The sequence below is a fragment of the Phalacrocorax carbo genome, chromosome 1, assembly GCF_963921805.1.
Source record: "Phalacrocorax carbo chromosome 1, bPhaCar2.1, whole genome shotgun sequence".
In the NCBI taxonomy this organism is placed as follows: Eukaryota; Metazoa; Chordata; class Aves; order Suliformes; family Phalacrocoracidae; genus Phalacrocorax; species Phalacrocorax carbo.
Window position 1 is genome coordinate 44,446,927 of NC_087513.1, and position 19,111 is coordinate 44,466,037.

The following is a 19,111-nucleotide window of genomic DNA, read 5'->3' on the forward strand; positions in this document are numbered from 1 at the left end:
GCCATCTGGTAGCAGATGTCCTTTGCAGAGACTTCTGCAGCAAAAAGGCATTAAACACTTCAGCCTTCTCAGCATCATCTGTTTATATCTTTCCTGCCCTTGGCCCAGCAGACCAAAGCTTTCTCAGCCTTCCTCTTACTATTAGTGCAATTACAGAAGGGTTTCCTGTTACTTCTTACAGCCATACCCTTTCTGCTATTTTCCTCCCTAATAGCGTGTTGCGCTCTTGCTGTTGCAGCCACGCTGGGGTTTTTAGCATTCTTCTTCTGCACCTGGGTGGGACACAGAGCCTTCCGCAGTGGTGGCTCGCTCTCCCATCCTCCAGTCTCCCAGCTTATTTGTTTCCCTTTGACTTTACCTATCAGCCTCTAAAGTCGGTGAAATCTGCTTATTTTATTTGTTGTCTCAAACTGTTCCTCTTTCAGAAAATAGGGAACTCCACAACTTCAGAAACAGCCCAGACTGTCCCCATCATGATCTCTAAACTGGTTGAATAGTTAATCCTGGTGTATTGTTTTTCCAAGTACTTAAAGCACTTCATTACCACTCCTGCCCTTTGGATGTAGAAATGTAAAAGCACTCAGAAATCAAAATAAACTTCATGCCTCTTGCTTTTGTGTGCCGAAACAGTAGCTCACTGATGTGTTAGCATATGAAGAGGACAGAAAAATTGATTTTATTTTTTAAAAATGTAAGTCACCCTTGGTACAGCAGGCTCACAGTTCAAAGATAAATACAACTCTTGGGTCTTGCATTCTAATTGAGCCATCTGTTGGAAACATGAAAACTACAGACAGCTTTTAAAGAACCTGTTTGTACTTTCACTTTGATTCTCTTCAAAACTGCACAATAATTTAGATCTATAGGATTTCATCCACGTTCCAACGAAACCAATGGAGAATTTCTTGTACTCATTGGTGGATTTTAGCTACGACCGAAAGTATGGAGCAAAATAAGATCTTCAACATTTTGTTACATGTCAATAATCAAAATGGGGAGGGATTATTGTTTGTTTATATCCATAATATTATGATTATGATTACCATCTCTTATTTTGTTGGTTTTATAAGAAGCAGAGAGTGTTCTTAAAAAACCCCATTATTAATGATCACGTGCAGGCACCTTGTAAAATGTCACTGTCTAAACTATCCCTCTAAAACACAAATAATTAATAGTGTTTCAGCATTAGCTTTAGCTTCACTGTCTGAGTAATTCATACTGCTTTAAAAGCTTAACAAACAAATAAAAACCTGTGATAAACAACGAATTACCAAACTATTGGTGCGATTCTCTACAAGCACAGTTCAGAGCTAGGAAAAGATGAAAAACAATGGAGGAAGCAGAAGACTATTATCTCTTATTTATTTTCCTCTGTTCATGGGCAAGGTGGAAAACCACAAAAGATGTTTAGAAAAGAAGACAAAGCAATGCTTTTATTTCCTACTCTTCATTTTCTCAGGCAAAAAAGAATTATAAGCAAAATGTGGACTGGCATCCCCAAAACTCTGAGCAAAATCTGGGTGAATATTTCTAAGGGCAAAATGATGCTTTTGAAAATCAACATTTTGGTGAAAATTAAACTATATCAGTATTTTTATGAAAAGATCTTTGAAATTAAAATACTGACCAGAACGAAAAACTATTTCTAATATGACATAAACCGTTTGCATCTGTGGATGCGCAATGGCAGCATTAAATATTTCCAGATTTTTGCTTGTTTATTTTGGGGAACACTTTGCGAACAGAACTTGCACCATTCTGGGCAAAAATGAGGCAGGGAATGGTCCTGGGACGCCCCACAAAACTGTTTCGTCCATCATTGGAGAGAGACGCAGCATTTATAAAAGGTGAAATAACAGGTTGATATGGATTTGGCCTAGAACTCCCAGAGCCGTGAAGCATCTGAGAGAGGTGTGCTTATTTCAACAGATCTTGACTGAAAGCGGAGGGAAGCTGGTGGCTGAGCAGCCCGGCACCTATTCCCCGTGGCAGCGAGGGGAGCCGCGTGCCGCCGCAGTGCCGTGTGTTGGCATTCCAGCTCCTGCTCCCAGACAAAAGGAGCTTTCATTTAAACTGAGAGGTATTGAGTAACGAGCCTCTGCACAACACAACAAACTGAGCACAACTGTCTCGAGCGAGGCTCTGTTAAAGCATGGGAAATTTGCCATGGCCCCGTGATTTATCATTTTAATTGGAATAAGACAGATTCCATCAACGATTACGGGGCAGAGCAGCAAGAAATGTATGTTTTCCTTTAGCAGCTGTTATTATGCAGGATAGGCAGAGAGCTAAGGTAGTGGCAAACCCCCTTTTCTGTGTAAATAGATATCCATCTACTCTGTAGAAGACGTGTGCAGGAGAAGAAGGGAAACAGGATCTTTCAGATGCAATCAATACTGAAGAAGCAAAATCATGCCTTTTCCAAAGCCCTTACATGGCTGCAGCCAGCCTTCCTTACCTCTTACAAATTCCTGTGCTAGCACTACAGTAACTTCCCTCCACTTCTTGTTGGCATATTTGAACAAGAGTTTTCAAAGAGTCATTCTTTGACTTTCCCAGGTGCTGCTCATTTAGAGTTTCTTTTTATAGGCAGTAAGTTAAGTAGGGATCAATGAGGACCACCACCAAGAAGGAAAAAATGGAATGCAATTTAGTATGCCTTGTTACAGATCTGCTATTTCCACTACATTAAATTAAGGATCTTAATATTACACCTCAATGCTGATATTAAAGACCAGAATAATTAAGGTTATAATTTTAATTAATAAATACCATAGACTCCTGGTCATTTTTTTCCAATGGCTCATAGCCTTTGTGGAAATGACACATTATTGAGCAGAGGATCAAAAGACACAAAGCAGGCTAATTTTTAATGCAGACTGTTTTTCTGCTGTCAAAAAGTTCTCTAATGATCCTCTGTTTCCTGAACTGAAGATCACTATTCCATCCTCTGAATACATACTGATTTCAGAGCAGACAACATAAGATTAGGGACCTGGCCATCACAGTGCAATACAGAACCATGTCTGGAAGGTAGGTTCCCACTTTAGGACACAGGGAGATGCATGTACCTCTAAAGGTAATCTAAAAAATACCTAGCAGATATTCACCTGGAAATGCCACAATGGTCAGCAATAGTAAAAAGCCAAATAAAATTACAAAAAGATGATTGTGCTGCCACGATCCAAATGTGATTACTGTGATCAGGTTGGGTAAGCGGTGGTACAAGTGTCTTAGAGGTGAACAACAGATACTGGCCAGGTCCTGTGTGAGAACATTTATGGATCAAATTTTTCACCTTGGGAAAGATGCATGTGAAAAAGACATGCTGGGGACCTACAAAAAAACATGGTTGGGATCAAGAAGGTGAATAGAATTATTCACATTACAACGCATTATTTCTTACGATAAGGGACACCCAGTGAAACTGGTAGACAGCAAACTGGACACAAATTTTTTATTTTTTTTTTACTTAATGCAAAAGTAACTGAACTGCAGATTTTGGACTTAAAAGTACAAATGAGTTAAGAAAAATAGGTGAGAGAAATTAATGAAGTGTAGGTCCAAAGCTTCCTATTAAACAGGATAATCCATGTGCGGTTTATATTGGAGGAAGAGCTAATTGCTAGCTGTTCACTGGAGGAAATTTCTTGGTTCACGCCTTTTCTTCCAACTTTCTTTTTCTCAAGCAACCATTGCTGGAAATAGGATTCTGAGCTGTTTCATTAGCTATACATGAGTTGAAAGTAAGAAGTTAAATATATGGATTTAAACCACAGAAAAAGCACATTTCTACTTTCATTAGTTAAGAGTGCTCAGCTGATGAGCTGTCATTTTGGAGTGATGAACCATGTCTCCTTTTAATTGTCATCCCATATCCTTCACTGCTGGGGTGCAAGAAAGAATAAATTTTAGTTCTCAAAGCTAAACTTGTTGCCTAGTCCACATGAATAATAAAAACATAATCAAGATTAATTCAACGAAACAAATGGGATTTGATTAAATAATGTCACGCAGAAACACCAGACAAATCGAAACACCACTTCCCAGAGTTGCGTTCCTCTCTAGTCCTGGATGAGATTGAATCTGAGTGTGTAATATATCATAATTAAATCCATTTCTGTTAATCATTTCATCAAAAATACTCAGTCAGTGGTAAATACTAGGCTAAAGGGTAGGACGCTGACAGTTGCTGTCATGGGTTTGCTAAGTAGGAAAGCAGGAAATTGCCAGATCTCCCTTCTTTCACATCTCTCCCATGCACAGGGGACAGAGAAGAGGTATCTTTTTCCCATGGAAAAAAACACCCTTAAATTCTAAACTACCTCCTACACTTTCCTGTGAGTTAAAGCTCCAAGCGCATGCCGACCAGCTCTTGGCTCCTCACAGTTACCCGCTGTCAACTCAGAAATCTGCAGCACATTAAGAAAGCCCAAGTCAAGGACAGCCCAAAGTAAAGTGAATTAAAATGATGATAAATATTGCAAGGAATATGATTTTAATTCAATAAAGCCATTCCCTTTTTATTCAATGCTTTAGCAGAGTTTCCATCCTGAGATGCCAGAGAAACAGAAAAAAAACTGAAAAGTCAGAGGGAGCTTAAGATAAAATACAGTCCACCTTGGTTTGGGCATTTATGGTCTTCTCTTCAAGACCTAACTCTGCAAACAGCATGCGGGTGTTACGTGTGGTTTGAGAAAAAAGCTGAATAAAAATAAAAATATATCACATCAGTCAATCTATTTCAGGAAGTGATGCAAGCAAAGTCTGCAGCGAAGTGTGCCTCCCAGAAATACTCTGCCACCCACAGCATTGTGTAACTTTCCTTTACCATGAAACACGGTTGGACTTAGCTACTGTTAGCACCAGTTAATTGCACCCCATGCCACCTCGCTGAAAGTTAAAAAAACAACAAACAGATGATGTTATTTCCCTCCCTCTGAAAAAGCGGGTCTGATTAAACTCCTGTTACAGAGCCCTACAATAGCAGAAACGAGTCCTGCAGTTTCTGATATGAAAACTGCCTGCTCCACGCTCCGCGTCTCACCAAAGTGAACGGAAAGGCTGGGTTGGATCGTGCCTCTTTCACACCACTGCTGCTTCTCTAATTTCTACTTTATTGTTTTTGTTTAATTTTTCTTATTTTCTCTCCCATCAGATAATTTTCTTTTTGTTCCTTTCTAGTCACAGTTTCCAAAACTGAATAAACAAGGAAAATGTATGATCGGGTGACAAAAGTCAACATCTGACAGTTACTTTTAGGCAACACCGATGCAACGATCCCAGCTGATAAATGACTATATTACATCATTTTTAATTTGGCTGCCACCATTGTAGTTTTTGCTTCTAGAGCATCCCACTGCGTTACCTCAAACCCAACACTTTCTCTGCATATCTAAACAGACTCTTTTTCTGGCAGAGTAACAGCTGCCTCAAAACTATTGCACAAGCAAAGTGGAACTGGAAGAGGACACATTATTTGACGTTACTTATCCTGCTCTCAGGATATTTGGTTGTGTTTTAGAGTTGCCCTATTCCTGCGAGGCCACGGCTTCCCACCGCCACTGCAGAAACGGTTCATCGCTATTGCTTTCTTGCTTTCTGAGCAGGGGTGGTGGCAGGAAGCCACAGTTGCTCCCTGTGTTTATCTCTCCTCATCTCGCAGCCCTGACAGAGCGAGTCTATTTGGATAGCAAGAAGCTGTGGTAACTAAGCAGCCACAAAATCTAAAAGGGACATTTCCCAGCTACTTGCGCTACTAAGAGTAAGTGCAAAACAAGTCCTTTATAACAGAACAAGTATATTTTTAAGGTGAATGGAGTGAGGAAAAAGAATAGCAGGTTTTGTGTGGGTGCTTTACTTACATAATCTTAAACTAAATCTTCCTGCTTTAGAATAAAAACTCCTCTTCTTCCTAGAAACAGTTTTCACTGACAATGATATTAGCAATACCTTCAAATTCCTATAACAATCTCTACATAATTCAGCTTGAGCCTTTCTGTGGGTAGTTCAGAACCGTCCACAGCTCATGTCCCCTCTTTCGCTAGAAAGTAGCTCCCATTTCCTTAGGGAATAACAAAATGCCTGCCTTTATGAAACAGCCAGACCCACTTAACCCCTTCCTGGCATATTCCTGGCCTCTTCTGGAGACATTGCAAGCAATACTGCCAGATAGTTAGAGAAAACATTTGAAGAGGTAGGTTTATAACGCAAGCTTCAAACCCAGACCTCAGCTTTCCCAAAGGAGGTAGTGCTGAGACCCAGGACTTTGGTTCAAGGTCACCCTTGGGGTCAGGAGCAGACTCAGAGTGCAGACCGGGACCAGCATCGCTCCCGGAACTGCCTCTTGCACTCAGACCACTTCTGTTATTTTCATTTTTTAAGCAATGCTAGTGACCGCAACAGGCTCCATGAAAGACTAACAAAATGGCCATGAGACTGCCAGCAGTTATTCTTCTATTTCCAGATGGGTTACTAGAAGCAAAGACAAAATTTTACATCAGTGGTGCTCCTGAAAAGTAAGATTTCATCCTAAAAACATTACCACAGATTTCAGCGGTGTTTCTGCCCACACGCAGCCTAGGGATTTGACAAGATCAGGGTCCAATTTTTACGCCTCAAGCACCATTATCTTTAGTGGACTTATAAACAATGAAAAGAACGTTTTAAAGAAGAAAGGGCTATGCCTGCATTCTTGCAAAGGTAAACTCTGCCTTAACTCTGTGTACGCCTGTCCTCCAGACATCCTACGGCTGGTGTGGCCAGCTCTGCACGGGCTGGGGGCTGGTCTGAGGAGGTGCTTGTGCATCCTTAGTTTTTTCAACAGACAGGCGAGATTTCTTGGTGTATCCTGGCTGTCCTTTACTGCTTCAGGGACGCAGAGTGGTCATAAAGTTTAATTGCCCAATTAAGCAGGTTTTACAGTGGCTTTGCATTGCTGGAGTGCCAGCAAACACCTTTTTTTTTTTTGTCAGAAAACATAAAATATATAGGCAAAGTAACCTAAATACAAAGGTGGGTATAGCTTGTAGAGGAAGCATGTATTTCAGTGTTGTTGAACGAGCTACAAATGAAAACCCGAATCCCTCCTGTCCTCTTTACAAGATGACAGAGGGACCCCAGGGTGTGCAAGTAAGACCACCACAGCCAGGGCTTTGTTGGACCTGTGAGATGGGGAAACACAGAGCGGCTGGGGCTTCCTGCCACTCTCCTGGGGCAGCAGAAACAACCTTTTGTGACTAAGTCATGGGAAAAGAAAAAAAAAAAAGGCAAATAAGCATCAATGATGGTTTGCAAATGGAGGAGTTGAATGGGGAGCGGAGTTCAGTGAGGGCGGCAGCAGGTGAGGGCTCAGACCAGCTGAGCCTGCAGCTCTGCCTCTCACTGCCAGCTCGTCCTTTACCAGGTCCCTCCGGCAGGCCCACAGCTTTCCTCCCCACCCACTGTTGGCAGGTTCCTGTTTCTTTTCAAGCCTCTTGGTTGTGGGGTGACACCGGATGCACGTGCCTAAGGAAAGGAGAACAGCAAACACTTTAGGGTGGTGGAGGCCTCTAGAGACAGTTTCACTACAAATAAATACTACAGTTATCTAAATGCCAGCAGGCATCTCAGTAAAAGTGGCTTCATGTTCAAGTAAGCTGCCTAATTACTTCCAGGCTAATATTTTTTTTTTATTTACCGAAGCAGTTTGCTGACAATATAAACCATTGGCTAGAGCAGTGTTTCTCAGACTGCCAGCTGCAGCTATCAGAGGAGCCATAGGAGAGTTCAAAAGGATCAAAGCTCACAAAAAGTTAATCAACTCACAATATTTTTATACTAAACGCCAACAATTTAGGGCAGTAAGTATTTCTCTTGATTAGTAGGTGGGGTAGATCCAGGGCTTGCAGAATTTTCACGGAAATGGGCAAATCAAAAAGAAAGCCATGCTTGCAAAAACAAAATAATACAAAATTGCGAAACGGACCCTGTTACCAGGCCCCAGCTCAGCCCCCGTGGGATGGTGCCCCTTTGGTAGGGCACTGTCTGAGCTGGGGTCACCTTCAGCTCCCTGCTCCTCCTGCTCCCTGACAAAGTCAGCCTGAAGAGCGTTGTTTTTTGGATCCGCGTCAAACTTTATTTCTTTTTTTCAAGCATTATTCTGAGTTAGTGAAACTAATGCAAATCAGCTGGTTTCTAGTCATTCTCTAGTGGGGATTAGTAGATATGAATTTGATTTAGTGCAAACACACTTCTGTTGGCTTGTCTGCTACGTAATGATGGTGCTTGAGGTGCAGTTCTTGCTCGGTGATGATGGAAAAGCTAAGGAAGTTTGTGGGAAAGCTAAGGGACCTTTAGCATTCGCCCCTGTGGCAGCTGGCAGTAATGCCGACCTGCTGTGACCCCCCCTTCCATGTCCCAAGGCCACTCACAGCTACGTAGGGCTGGCTGCACACTAGCCTGGCTTTGCCCTCCACATCCCCTACCACCCACACGCACTTAGATCAGCACTGAGTCTGTTCCAGGCTTGTCACAATCCTCTGACAAAGTAAAGCGAGACAAAGTGGTAAAGGATAAGGAGGGGAGAGGTAGAAGGAATACGTATGTGGAGTGCGAAAGAGATTAAGAGATCATTAGCTGAAAAAAACACTCTACTGCAGTTTTCAGTTGTGTTTGAGAAGGCCTTCGGTAACAAGTACTTCTACAGGACCCTGAACAGATGACAGTAGTGGCAAAGGTCACTTTAAGTGAGCTGATTTCACATCTAGCTCAAATTAGAAGGGCTGGAGGTCTGATCTCTAGATAGTTATGCAACGGTCACATGTGAAATCATCAGTTGGTCCTTACAGTCTAGTTCGAGTGGTATGAGCTGGCACTGCAAAGGATGTAAACTCTCTGTCTGACCTGAACCCTCTGCCCAGTCTTTCCTCTGGAGAGTTGATGCAGGAATAGCAGAAAGAAAGTGCGTTTCATGATTACCCTGTCATTCTCAGAACAGCCCCAAAAGTGCTTATTTCTTTTGGATGTTTGGGAAAGGATAACTACATATATTCTTTAAAGCAGAGTTATATTGTTTGGACCAGAGCTACATATTGAACAGTTGTCACATCACCACCTGGGCACATGTGCCAACAAAATTTGAAATCCAAAGATGCAGACATGAATAGGAACCTAGAGACTTTAGATAAAATGTGCACTGCAAAGTCTAAGCTGAGAAGTTTGCACTGACACTGTGCCGTGCTTTACAGAAAGCAAGATTTCAGTTGCTACAGTTTCCAAATGGCTGCATTTTGCAAGCAATCAACAAAGGCGCTGAATTAAAATTAAATCAGAAAGACTGATGGGGGCTGTACAGCTTCTGATGCTGAAGACAAGGCCTCTGTGCACGTTCGGTCAGAGCTATTGGTTTTGGTTAGTTTGTTTAAGTCTTTGTATTCAGAGGATTTGATAATTGCATAGAGGAGATTCACACATGCACAGGCAGAGAACACACAGAGACAAGATGACCTTTTTTTTCTTTTTCCGCAAATGATGGTTTGATTCTTTGTGCTGTTGAAAAGCAAATACCCTGTCAAGCTCATGAGCTACAATTAACTGCAAAAAATTAGGTTCAAAAATATAATAGATCAATTTTAATATTTTATTGGAGCATGATTAAAATTATTTCTGTTAAATGTGAACTGTATGAATGTTTTTAAAATTAATACAATATGGGAAATCTCATGTGGTCTGTTGTTTTAATTTAAAAGGTATAAACACCACATTAAAATCAAACTCCAACAGATTTAAAACCTGATGCCATCCATGGATTAAAGAAATATATCGATATCAGCTCCATATGACATGAAAAAATACATAATTTTCATTAAACTGATTTTGGGACGAACGAAGATTGTGAAAAATTACGTTGATGGCTTATCTATCTAAAATGTCACTGACCATGGAATGGAATCACATGGTAGAGATTATATGGGACTTTTTTGTCAAAATACTTTAATTCCTAAAATAAATGACTAGCAACTGAGCCCAGAATGCACAGTAAACACACTTAAAGAGCTTTTAACTCCAATCTGAAAAAAAAAAAAAAGGAAAAGAAAAAGTGTTTATGTAAGAATAACAGTTCAGAGTATCTTTAAATCCAATGGAATACATTCTTTCAGTCCTTAATACTCTGCTGCATTTGTCCCAAGCACAACCCTGGCCTGTCTGTGAGAAACTTGACCTGTTTGCTTTCAGCTCCTATCAAATAATACATTTGCTAGAACAGAGAGGGCTCCTCCACTCGCTACAGAGAGCATGCTGCATAGAAAATAAAAGTTCCAAGGGCTTCCAGTAATAATGAAGAGAAGTTCTATTTCAAAAGTTACAGATACTTTGACTAGTCTAATTAACTTTCAATTATATATGGACCATGAATCTATGTCATTCCGCAAACAGAACTCAGGCTCCTAAGTTAAAGACGGAGGTTTTGTATTCCTCTGGGAGTTAGGCACCTACATGCCATACACATCGTAAACATTTTTGAAACCAGGGGTTCGTTTCCCATCTAACTACTGATTTCTCTGTGGTATAAAATCACCAGAGTTTTTATTTCCATACTTATCTTACTCTCCAAACTCCTTCATTTGAGAAGGCTGCAAGCTTGCGTCAACAGCATCTTCCACTGTGCAAGACTACAGGCAACGATGATCAGTGTGTGAAGATTATTGTTCACTGTTCTGAGTAATATTTCTTTGATGCTATATGGTTGATACACCACATTTTAATTCCTCATAGAATCATAGAATCATTAAGGTTGGAAAAGACCCTTAAGATCATCACGTCCAACCACTAACCTATCACTGCCAAGTCCACCACTAAACCATATCCTCAAGCACCACGTCTATCCTTCTCTTGAATACCTCCAGGGATGGAGACTCCACCACCTCCCTGTTCCAATGCCTGACAACCCTTTCGGTGAAGAAGTTTTTCCTAATATCCAACCTAAACTTTCCCTGGCGCAGCTTGAGGCCATTTCCTCTCGTCCTATCGCTTGTTACTTGGGAGAAGAGACTGACCCCCACCTCGCTACAGCCTCCTTTCAGGTAGTTGTAGAGAGTGATAAGGTCTCCCCTCAGCCTCCTCTTCTCCAGGCTAAACAACCCCAGCTCCCTCAGCCTCTCCTCATAAGACTTGTTCTCTAGACCCTTCACCAACTTCGTTGTCGTTCTTTGGACATGCTCCAGTACCTCGATGTCCTTCTTGTAGTGAGGGGCCCAAAACTGAACACAGTACTTGAGGTGCGTGAAGAAAAGGTGCCAAACTCAGGGACTCCCATGGAGCCCAGAGCAGCATCTGACTTACAGAAGTGAAACAACATCCAAGGTGCCTGTTAGAGCATGAAGGGCCATGCCCAAAGCGTGCGTACCTCACACTGTGAGGGTTGCCTTGCTATGGCAAGGGTATTATTATTTCTCCAGTCAGTGTACATTCAATCTCTATTCTCTAACTAGAGGAAAATCCTACTTCACTTCTTCTACAGTTTAAAATGCATATGGGTCTCCTGTTCTGAAGGGCAAATATAATTTATGTGTTGATTTTTTTTTTACCAGTTCAGTTTTTTTCTCAAATTGAGATATCGTACGTTTTCCTTGATTTTGATTGCCATAAAATTAAATAAATAATTTTGATTTTTAAAATTACGTTTCCTTTTGTCACGGTTCATAGATGCAATGCTAGTGCCACCTTTTCTATATTTACTTTGGAAAGATAATACTTCCCAGGAAAAATCATGAGGTGGTCTTTGAAATGTTTAGATCAGCCTGACACTTTTGCTACCAGTGAAAAAGAAATATTTTATCTGCTCTGCATTTTCTGAATCTCCACAGCTCTACTGAGAAGTCGTAACCCTTAAGGAGCATTTTTATAAAACCAGTAGCTGAACAAGAATATGAATAAGTTGAAATTTTCAGCAAAGCTGAAATTTGGATGGAATGCAGATATGAAGAGAGTCCAGAACGGATCTCTGCTCAAGAGGTGTTTACAATTAAGGTGCAATTCTTCATAAGAAGTGGACAGTAAAAGTTCATGCATCTGGGTTATTTTTTAAACTACATTAAGAAAGTCACCAAAGCAATTTCTCTCACTTCTTAATTTTCTAATCACAATATATGTGTCACTACATGCCACACCTACATTAGGTTGTAGAAATACACTTTCCAGAAATACTTTTTCCTACGATCAGCAAGCAGATACCACCATCAGAAAAAAAAAAGACCAAACCAAAACAAAAAAACCCAACACAAAAACCAAAACCCCCAAACCCTAAAAATCTGGGTCAAAAGCTCCTGTGAAATTCTGACAGATAAATGCTCAAAACAGAATTGTGTTAAGACATGATAGATCATCAGCTGCTATGACTGCTGTGTTGCTGGAGGCTACTGCCAGTGTAAGGTTCTTGACCCAAGATGTTAACTTTGCATTGAAATAATCTGGAATGCACCTATTGTTTGCCATTCTGTCAGAGAACTGACCTCCACCACACAGCGCAACAGCTTCTTGCTGCGGCTGAAGCCCAGCTGAATGAGTACAGGTGGCAATTCACAAAACAGGGTATTTCAAGGGACCTTGAGATTTTAACAGGTTTTGATGAAGCAGCTTTTAAAAGAGGAGGAAAAGTAGGCATGCGCATACTTTATGGTTAACACAAATGTATTTTCTGGGTTTGCAGTAAAAGTAAAACCCAAGTACTAGAAGGTCAGTGTGGTGAACTTCACAGATACTGGAGAGTTAGTTCTTTCAGTAACAGCCTATTCTCTCCCTCTTTCTTTCCTCTACCATTGGTCAACTCCTGTATTGTATTTCCTCTTCCTTAGACCAAAACCTTCTGAGCAAGGACTGTAACTTCCTATGCAATTTTATAACACCTAACAAAAGCTGCTCATAATCCTCACTAAAGCCTTTGGATGCTACTGCAACAGAAAGGACCACCACCATGTACAAGATCAGCCAATGAGTACCCCAATGATGTAGTTATGATGATATTTCTATCAAAAGGGCAGTGGGCTACTTCATGAGACTTTAATCTGCATGGATGTTCCAGACCAGCATCATAGGACACTTATATTTTGTGTGTGAAACCTTCTTTAGAACAAAGTACCTCCCTAAATGTGAACTTTGTCTGCATAAATAAAACCATCTGGTTTGTTGTCTAACCATCTGGTTTGTCTAAAGTTTATAGTCTCCTGAGTGTTATTCACAGGCCCACATATGATCAAGCCTCCACAGACATTTTTATTTGGTAAAAGCTTTCCCACAGCACTTTATTTTTTCTGTTTTTGATCTTGTAAAAAAAAAAAAAAGTCATTTTAATACGTGTGTTGTAATACTGCATGTGTTTGTGTTTCTGTGAACTGGGTGTAGATCTCCTAGTGGGTAGATATTACAGGCTAGATTCTCTTGGGAACAGTGGAGGAAAGAACAGCAAAAGAGCCATTTGGAGACACCAGATCCTGCGACTTCTTCACCGCTGCCCCTGAACAAAGGGCTAGGTGCGGGTGGAGAGATTACTTTAAAACACATCAGCTGTTAACACTTAACAAGCACTGAGAACGGACCTCTGTCTTAGTTCAAGAGCTACAGCTGGTAACACGTAACAACCCCTTTGTCAACCCTACACTGGACGGGGACTCTGCTGGGTTTGATGATTCCACGATTCCTGGTAGCACGCAGCGTCCAGACAATCCAGCCATATTCAGCCCTGTGTGAACAAAATGCATTACTACTTTCCCTTAATGCTGCAAGCTGGACAGTCACTACATTTCTGCTCACTCTCTCTGCTTCATAAACACAAGATTTTCCATCCTGAGCCCTTCTACAGCCTTGCCAAAAGGGTTCATTCTCCTTCAGAGTTCAGCTGCTCCAGTTTCTGAAGAAAATATCTCAGTTCTCTGGTAGGTCAGTAAGTACACAGCAGTTCACGAGCTCTGATGCTTCTGCCTTATCTGCCCTCTTACCACAGGCAATGGAAAATGTTTCACTTGAAACAACAAACAGATTCAAAATCAGAAATAGAAATGATCTCAGTAGAGATTAATATAACTTCACAGAAACCTACCTCTTTCTGCTCTAAACCACGACCGATATTTCAGCAAATTGTGTGCATAATTAATAGTCTAGTTCTGCAGCCAATAACAATAATCACACCTTTTCACCTACCTAGAAGATAGCAATTTTCTGTATGCTTTAACATCAAAAGTGCAATTTAAAGACAAATGTAGACCCACAGATCACAGAGTGCGATATCATGTTCATAATCTGTACATAACTAAACCAACGGGGCCAGAAGTCTGTAATTTGAGAGACGTGCAAAATAGGCGTCCATTTCTACCGTCACTCTTCCCTAAATTTCTTTAATATGGAAAGTAGAAAGGATCCCAACAGGCCTGTGGAAGCTAAGACCCAGGACAACTCCTCTCTCTGCAGAAGAGTTGAGAGAGGGCAGCTGGATCCCACTGGACCCTGCTGTGTTTAGTTTCTAAAAAAGGGAACTAAACCGAGGAGCAGCCTCCAGGGGCAGCAAAATACAGCAGGAAGCTTGGAGATGCCGTTCTGTTCTAAAAAAATAAACTGTTTCATGTACGTGATTCTATTTACTTGCTAGCTTATTTGTGTAGTTTGGGGGTACTGGGTTGTTGCCGGTCCGCTTCTTACGGCTTTGATTCCTGTTGATATACAAGAGTGGGAGTCTATGAGCTCATGCATACATACTTCAGAGCAGCTTCTGTGGATGTACAGGAGAAGAGTTTTAAGTAATTCTAATTTACTGTCCATAAATGTCACTAAAGCCTTGTATACGGCAAGAGAAGTCAAACATAGATGGAGTCACCTAGATGTTTAGATTTAATCCTTTAGTATATGGACGAATTCTAAAATGAGCAGTTAATACACTAACACTTTCCAAGTAAACGATACGAGCTGAATATACGCATTTCCAGCCATTGCAAATAGGATGCACGTTGTAAATTTAAGTCACAACATCGTATCGGATTCCAGAAACAAGTCAGGTAACGGAGCTAAAACAATGAGCCTTAATGTCTGTCTGGATGTTCGCATCCAAGATGGGCTTTATATTTCTTTTGTTTATTGTACTGGAAGAGCTATCCTATTCATTCAAAACTAAAGTCAAGACAATCATTAAATGTGATTTTTCCCAAGTAGCAATGCTAAGAGTGGGTCCTGAGCGACCTATTGTATTGCTAACTATTTGCATGCAATAAATTTCAGTGTGGACATGCCAATCGGTGTGTCAATTTCCACATGACAAATTGGCTTGTGTGTTCAATCTCAGTGTGACATTAACAATTATAATCTGCAAATAGGAGTCAGTATTCACACCAATCAGGATAATCCTTATGTTCCAGAGGTTATGCTACAGACCTTCCTTAGAGAAGGATAATTAAACCAAAAATTTTCCTTTGGATTTTAAGTATTTTCTTAGGGAAAAAAAAAAATTAATATGAAAATCTTGTGTGTGATCCTTATTTGTTTTCAGAACATATTTCCAAGAGCTGGGAAGATTTGTCTTCTGGCATGCATCAAACATTTTTCCATTGGTCACAGCATTCTTGCACTAATTGAGTTTAGAAAACTCTTCAGCTGCTGCCTGGGTGAATACGATCTGTGAAAAGAAAGCATCAGAAATAATGGCATCCATTAGTTAATTACACTTTATCATCAAACACGCATCAGTCGTAAATGTAATATGAGAACTATATTCTGGTATCCCAGATCTTTCAGATTGTAAGAGTTGCCATAAAAAAGGCACATTGGTACCTTCTTTCGTGAGATACTTTATACCTCTCGGTGAAGGAACCCACTGATTTTCAAAAGGTGTAAATCCGTACAAGACAGAAGCCTTCTGAAGCGTATAGAGATGATTTTGCTGTCTGAAGTAAAAACTTCAGGGAATATGCTTTGTTTATCATGCATGAAATATGAACAAATCTTTTCCCTGGTCAAAATTATCCACTCTGCTAACAAAAAATCCTACCATGTATAATACAATTGCAAATTGGGACATTTTGGTAGAAGGCATGGGGCTTTTTAAATGTGATTAAGGACTATGTAGAAGAAATGTTTCTTATTTCCCCTAAATGCCCCTTTACTTTTACAGTGATTTTTTTTATTTTCTACGACAACATGCACAGAAGTAACAGACCATATTTTGCCATAGCTCTCACTTTTCTATTAATGTTTCAGATAATACACGAGGAAGATAATCTCACTAATTCTCACACTATTTTTCCATGGAGAGCATTTTCTCTCCTTTAAATAGGAGGAAATTTAGAGTCACATTACAGCTGGCCTTGTTAACATATTGACCTTGACTCTTTGTTGCCTTACACTCTCAGTAGCTACATACTTCTGTGTTAAGTGGAAGCTAAAATGCCATCCTCTTGGAATGTTTACCTTTTGAACTTCCATGTAAGTTTGTTTTGAAAGATGACAAGGTCCAAGTGGAGAACCAACATCATGATTTCACATGGAAGCCCAGTCACTTGCTATTTTAAATTCCAAACTACAGAAAATCCCAGGAAAAAAAACCAACCCAAACCTACATAAACACATAAATAGCAAAAATCTTCAATAGATTTGACTCCTGCACAGGGACAAGAAATAAAATCTCTGGTAGCATTCAAGTAACAAATTAGTAGACATTTAAAATTCACTGGTTGCACTTCATCAGCCTGACAGTATAGGGGGGCAGTGGACTGACACCCAGGTTTTGTACTGCAGTTTCCATATGCTTTGCGCTGGCAAATTTCCAAATAAAGAGCTATGATGCTGCTTGGCTCAGCCCAGCTTATTGACTCCACCTTTGCCCATCTCCTGCAGCTCCCCTCCTGCCCTCCTACCCACGGAGCCACACCACCTACACAAGGTCTGTGCTCCTGTCGCAAAGCAATGAAACAATTGGAGGCGTCCTTGGAGATGTTCCCCGATAGCGCCATACCCAACTGCTATACCCAGCTTTTTCCAGCAAACTGACAGAGCAGAAGTGCTCATGTCTGGTCTGCGGAAGCAGAGTAGGTCACAGCAGCACCTCACCCTACAGCCTGCAACGAGGTGAAAGCAGCTCCAGCGGAGGAGGTCAGTCAGCGAGAGACTCTCAAACCCTTAAAGCCTCACTAAACACCCATGTGAAAGATTTAGTAGTTGTAAGATACTTGTTGGTACAAAGATACACAAGAGATCATCTGTAAGTACAACACAGAGTCACCGTGAAATCAAGGACTCAGACTTGAGTCAAATCCAAATATTTTCCCCCTCCTGTTAGGAAATAATAAAAATGCCCTGTCCAGATGGGTTCAAACCTGCCAGCTTTCTCTTGAAATGCTCTTCCTGGTAAGAGTATCTTACCAGCAAATATGCCTTAATTTCTCTGTGCCTGATTATTCCCTGTTTTGCATGTATGTACTCTTCACACCAGTGCAAAGTAAGGTTAAAAAAAAAAAAAAGGCTGCCAAACAAGTGCCTTATATTCCACAGGTGCAGTTATTTTACAAATAAAAAAGAAGTAAAGACAAGGGTTTGTAGGTGGTGCTTGGAGATTCCTACTATGCTATTTTGAAATCAGAGCTATGTTACCATTTTAAAGCATTCCGTGCTCAGTAAAACTAAGTAAGGATATTGTTAGTGCTTGGACTTTTCTTAAAAATGTAGTATCTTACCTATGGTTTTTCTTTCCCATTCTGTTATCTTTCTTTTTGTTTCTTTTGTATATGATGATATTTATGATCTAATTCTCTCCTCCCATGTTACAGCCTAATTTCTGTGGTAGGTGATCTCTAAATGTCTCTTAGCTTCTATTCCCATTTTTATGCTAGAAAGCAAAGGAAACAAGCAGCACAAAACCTTTAACCTTATTTTCTAGGCTATGCTACTGATATATGTTGGGTGTCTTCTTATTTTGCTAACAGATAACAGAAAGATATGTATGTGTAGGCATATCACTGGTTTTATATATGTGTTCTTCTAGGATGAACATTTTCAGTTCCAGGAAGAGCAGATGAACACCCGAATGAGGATGAAGCATGCAGGACCTAAGCAAGCATGCTCCCAAAAGGTAACCTTTATACAAGCATACATTTGAACTCCCCTACCTCCATTTAATGGTGTCCTTGGTATATAAAACATGGGTCATCATTAGCAGACCTCAGCAAATGCCCAGAAAAGGAATAGATTTAGATTATTCTTTTCCTTTAAAAGCACCCTGACCACCCAACAAAACTCAGTTACTGATGGCTCACCTTTGGACTGATTGTAAGTCTTAGTTGAACCTTTTGGCAGGTTAATTAGGTATTATGTTTTCTCTTTTTCATCTAATAAAGGTTTTGTAACATCTCATATTTCAGCTCCTGCAGGTGCTTTCATTATGCAAGTAAAAGATCTCTCTTAAAAAGAACTACCTATTTTCACCAAATAAGTACAACCTAAATTGGTCCTGAAATTTCCATTCTTCTGTAAAAACTAACTGAAATTGGCCAACAAGCCAGTGACCATTCCCCTTCCCCCAGTGATGGGGAAAGAGTGGATGATAGACATGTGTGGCTGCATAAACACTGTTCCTTAGGAAACAGCCTTAAAAAAAAAAAAAAATCACTTTTTGGGTCACATGTAAAAGCTTTGTACAACTTGGGGTTTGAGATCTGTTAAATCTTACGCGCTCTGCACAGTGCTATTCACTTGAATAGAACTAATCACTCAAATTGTATAAAGCTAAGTGCTTGTTTAAATCCTCACATGACTGATGACTAATGTTCAGTATTTAAAATCCCGTCCAAAGACAAAGGAACTGATTGTTTCATTTGAGCAGTCAACTTTCTAATTAATCATGATCATTTAAATATGTGTCATTTAAAATACCTAAGAAACGTGACCTTGCTTCATGGATAGATTCTGCTTTTGTCCTTCTGGAAAATTTCACATTCTAAATCCCAAGCCTTAGAAGTAAAATATTTTCAGCCTGAAAGTGACTTAAATTCCATGTTTTATGACAGACATTAAAGAATGAAAACAGAGATAAAAGCTCAAATTGATGGTGCTCCATGGATACCCTGAATCTAAGAACTCCTTGGCTTGATCTTAAACG